Source organism: Salvia hispanica, chromosome 3 (genome assembly GCF_029641045.1).
Source record: "Salvia hispanica isolate PSC_SH4W2 chromosome 3, Shi_PSC_v1, whole genome shotgun sequence".
In the NCBI taxonomy this organism is placed as follows: Eukaryota; Viridiplantae; Streptophyta; class Magnoliopsida; order Lamiales; family Lamiaceae; genus Salvia; species Salvia hispanica.
The window spans coordinates 50061546-50066653 of NC_142694.1; the positions used below are offsets into that span (position 1 = coordinate 50061546).

The following is a 5108-nucleotide window of genomic DNA, read 5'->3' on the forward strand; positions in this document are numbered from 1 at the left end:
TATAGTTCATTATATTGAACCTCACAAATAGTTACAGATATAATCATACCATAATAAATCATAACTATAACTTCTAATTTTTATAATCTCACAACTTAATAATAAATAAATAATTATATAATAATGAGTTATACTATAACTTCTAATTTTTATAATCTCACAACTTAATAATAAATAAATAATTATATAATAATGAGTTATAGTAACCGCCGTTCCCTAAAACAAAATAGTCAGTTGATAATAACTGATCACTTATATAACCATTTCTAAATGCGTATATTTCTCATTTTCGCTACATCTTTTTGGGAAAGTAAAATTAAAAATCAAATTTATATAGTTATAGACTGTGGTATTAATATTGCACTAAAAATACACTACAACAAAAACACCCGGAGAAGAACACGTTTTAATAGTACTATTATGGACACTAATTTGTGTTTTTAATTGTACCATCAATGCGTGTCTTTATTGTTAGTGTCTCAATTAAAATTAGAGGAAACAAATAGAAATATCCTAAAAAAGCAAAAATTAAGATAATTTGCCCTAATTTAGAGACACTTTCTTTTGCGTCTTAAATTAGAAGTAGCAGTTATTTTTTAAAATTTTCAACGCTAGTAATTTCATTTTAATTTTTATGTCCCTAAAAGATAAATCCTTGTAATGATTAATTTTCACCCTCTCAAAATCTGAATTCAGGTTAGTTCAGTAAATTTCATTGCCCAGTTAGTAATTTTAGACAAAGGCTTTTTTTGCGGCATATTACATTGATTGGAACATTAATCTGTGAGTGCTGCCGTGAAGCTCCATAATCGACAGCCAATTGAGGGAAACTCCGCCCTCAAACCAACGAAAGGTATATCTTCATCTCTAGTATTGAGGAGAAATGAGGATGAGAGTAACTGGCAAATTAGAGGACAATAGAAAGGAGAGGAGAGAAATACATATTGTGGTCTGTGGAAGTGAAGAAAACAAATGAACATGAGGAGAAAATTGAATGGAAGAAGAGAGAGAGCTTGGTGAGAAAAAGTTGGAGTATCAAGGAAAGAGAATTGTTGAAGAAGCTCATTTTTTAAAATATAATTTACAGTATGTTATAACTAATTAATATATTTAAGAACTATATGGCAGTTTAATCTATGCGTAATTCATTTAGCTTATGAGTAAATTAATAGTTTATGAGTAAATTATAGTTGTATACTTGTACGATATATTCCTTGCATTTTAAACTTAACTACCGTGCATAACAAAATAAAAATAAATTTTAAATTTTAAAATTTCTTATAATAATTATTTTAAAAAATATTTTTGTAAATAATAATAATTAAATTAGTAAGTACTCTCTCTGTCCCACTAGAAATAAAACGTTTTCCTTTTCGGGTTGTCCCATTAAAATTAAAACGTTTCTTAAAATAGAAATAATTTTATCTCTCCTTTTCCCTCTCTCTTACTTTACTCTCTCTTCTTTAACTCACAAAATAACACTACATAAAATCTTGTGCCGAAAAGCAAACGTTTCATATTTATTGGGACAGATAGAGTATATATTACTAATTCTTTTATCTGATCCCATAATTTTTATTTCCTGGGTCTGTAATTGAGATCACACAATAGGGCGGCTTGTAATTTTATACATCAAGTGGATTAATATACTAATAATGGAGTAATAAGTAAACTAATTTGATCCATAGGCTATTATAGTATACAAAAATTAATTTTGTTAAGTAATTCATATGTCCAAAATTTAAAGTTTTATTTAAGTTTTTAATTCAGCACGAATTTTAAGATATGTGAAATAAAATTGTATAAAATATAGATCCTATTTAATAGTAGTATATTAATTTTATAATAAAACTAGTATTTGAAATCAGAAATAAAAGAATAACCAAAAATAACATCATGTACGTATATGATTGTGTTTTATTTTAAGTGCTCCGAGAGTCCATCCTCACATCTAGGGAGATCCCAATCAAGAATATTTAAACCATCGCCTTAATTTAGGTAAAAGAAGCATAATGGGTAAATTGTTGAAGCCACTTGCCATCCTCTATCTCCTTCATGGATTCCTCGCCAAAATAATTATATTCCCTCCGTCCTTAAAAACAATGTGAATTCTTTCCTTTTTTTTTTTGTCCATCTCGAAAAATATGAACATTCTAGTTTTAGAAATTCTTTTCTCTCTAATAAGTTGAGACTCATTCTCCACTAACAATACTTTAAAACTTTATATATCCATTTCTCTCCTACTTAACTAATTATACATTAAAACCCGTGTCAAACCAAATATTCATATATACTGTTCAGGGACGGAAAAAGTAATAAAGATCATGCCAAAGAGATACTACCTCCGTCACCCAAAATTTGTCCCACTTTGACCCGGCACGAGTTTTAAGAGATATAATGAAAAGTGAGTTGAAAAAGTTAGTGGATTATGGGTCCTACTTTTATGTATTAGTTTTATAATAAAATGTGAGTCGGAATGAGTTAGTGGAATATGAGGTCCACTACTAAAAATGGTAAAAGTGAAATGGGACAAATTTTGGGAGACGGACGGAAATGGAAAAATTGGACAAATTTTCAGGGACAGAGGTAGTATATGTCTAGAAAACCAAGATATCAAATTTGGATTTTTTAATAGATTCTGTAATACCCGCACCCTTATTTCCTTTCTTTCGTTTTGTTATTGTCGAACTAAAGATGTAAGTTCTCTTTTCACGAAGAGTTATTGGAACTCGAGCCCTTGTTATGAGATTTAATTCTTTTTAGTTGCAAGTAAAAGCTAAAGTAATCAAATGAACTAAACAATTGGAATTTACATTGTAAAATATCACGAATTTTCGAATAGAAATTTCTTATGCAATTAACGAGCAACTAATGTTCAAATACTACAATACTTAGAACAAGGCTTAATTAATGACAACTAAGAAACAAAAAAAAAAGATGAAATATGCATGGAACAAATGGCATCGGGTCTCTTCTTCCGGGCCGGAAGTCGCAGCCCTCTCCGATCAGCCCGTTGGGCCGAGGCATCAAGCCGTCTCGGACAGCAGCTTGGCAGCCCAAGTCCCCTCCCAACCTGCAATGTAGGGACCAGCTTAAATTGCTAAGAAACAAAAGGAAATAAGGGGGGCTACTAATTGAAGAAAATGGACAACATCTCTTTAGTGGAGAGACCAAAGACTTACCCAAAAGGGGGCAAGTCCAGCCTGCTAATCCTCCACCCTAATGCAGCACCTGTTTCTCACCAGCCACAAGCAAACAATGGGAGTTAATAGCCAAGTACTAAGTACTCAAATAGAGCCAATTCTCAAGTATATCTTGCTGCAGAAACATAGTCAAAAGGGGGATCTCTGCAAGAAGGGAACAAGGTAGTATAACAGCCAAATTAATTCCCCATAGTACACCAAAGCTCAGCCTATAAAGACCTCTCCACACCACATACCAACTCCTTTCACACACACTTCAAAATTTCAGCAAAAACAGAGAGTTAGAGGGTGGAGCAAGTAGTGAACAGCCGCAAAGTCAGCCACTCCTTCGTTTTCCAGAGGTAATACACCTCCATTTTCTTTTTCTCCCAATCAATTTTCATGTCATCATATAGAGGCACCACAACTTAAGAATCACAATCAATATAACACAAGCACACCCTCTGCCCTTGTTTAGAACATCATGCTAGCTCAAGAACACAGAATCATAGCTATAGAAATCTCATAACAGTAGTAGCATTGTTAGAGCTTTAACACATAAATGGAACAAGAGTACAATAGGCTGCCTTTATGCTCGAAAACAGTAGCACGCATATGTAGAATTTCGTTTCAGGGAGCTAATGTCCCTCCAAAATCAACTCTTTTAAGCACAATCAAATCGAACACCCCCCCCGGCTGTTAATTGAAAAAATATACAGAGAAGAACATAACTTGGAGTAGAGAACTTATCTTCGGGGTGAGTCGGGGCTGTTCGGAGTTGTTTCGGGGACTACCGTGGCGGTTCGAGAGAGAGACTCGGCGAAGGACGGTGGTTGCCGGTTTCGTATGGGCAGCAGGGGCTGACCACGTGACGAAGGCAGCAACCGTGGCTGGAACTCCACGGCGAGCCTAAGCTCCTGAGGTGAAGACGGCAGCGGCGAATCGCCGGAGAAGAGGGGGAAAGGCGGAGATGGCTGGAGCGGCGCAGCAGGCGGTAGCCCTGCTCGTCGGGCAGCCGAGGACTTCTCCGAACTCGACGGAGAGAGAGAGAGAGACGGGAGTTCCCACCGACGGAGCTCCAAATTTTCGCTGAGGATGAGAGTGACGAATGGCGACGAAGCACCGGCGATTGAAGGAGGCGACGCTGAATTCGCCGGGGAAAAGAGAGCGGAGCCATTTGTGCAGAGAGAGAGAGAGAGGCGATGCCTCCTCTCCTTCTCCGACGGTGCAACATCAGCAGGGCAGCGACGCGGGATGCCGAGGGGAAACGCCGGCGGCGCTCCGGCAACCCGGGTGGAGCGGCGCTTTCACCGAGAGGAAGGAGGGGGATGAGTCTAGGGATTTTTCCCCCAAATCGATTTCTGTGAGAGCCGATGGAAGTGAGAAGAAGTTTGGGCCTCTTTTGTTTTATTGTTTAGGGCCTCTTCTTATTTACTTTGTTGGGCCTCTCTAATTAAAGAAATATGGACTAAGGAAATGTTTTAGAAATGGGCTGCCTTGTTATAGAATTTAATTATGGAGTTTGGGCCACCAACTCAAATTAAAGTATGGACTAGGAATTTAATTAAATCATGAGCCCACCTATGTTGCTCAATCAAATAATTGAGGTTAAGTAATGGTCCGCCAATTAATTCTACGATGATAAACTTAATTCCCGGACTTTAGTATTAGCGCTCGAATAATTTATGGTGCGAAATGATGAATAGACCTCGAGTCTATTTTAGTGCTTGAATAAAATATATAGGAGGTAACGCTCTTTCGTTAAACGAATAATTGATAGACCTCCACACCAAACTAAATCGCAAGATTTATTTAGTGCTCAAGGACTTCTTATGAATTAAGAAAAAGGAATAAAATGATCACGCACTTAGGATGCTTCATGTTTAAGCTTAATGGATATCTCAAAATCTAATTAAGTATCATTTT

The 5108-nt window shown here is 36.1% G+C and overlaps 1 long non-coding RNA gene across 1 annotated transcript; it reads right to left on the reverse strand.

Annotated features, from left to right (window-relative positions):
- Nucleotides 1-2782: 2782 nt before the first annotated feature.
- On the reverse strand, nucleotides 2783-4544 carry LOC125215947 (uncharacterized). Its single transcript, XR_007175326.2, has 2 exons — nucleotides 3183-4544; nucleotides 2783-3073 (listed from the first exon to the last, which is right to left on the reverse strand). It is a non-coding gene; the product is annotated as an uncharacterized LOC125215947 (long non-coding RNA).
- Between the last annotated feature and the right edge of the window lie 564 nt (nucleotides 4545-5108).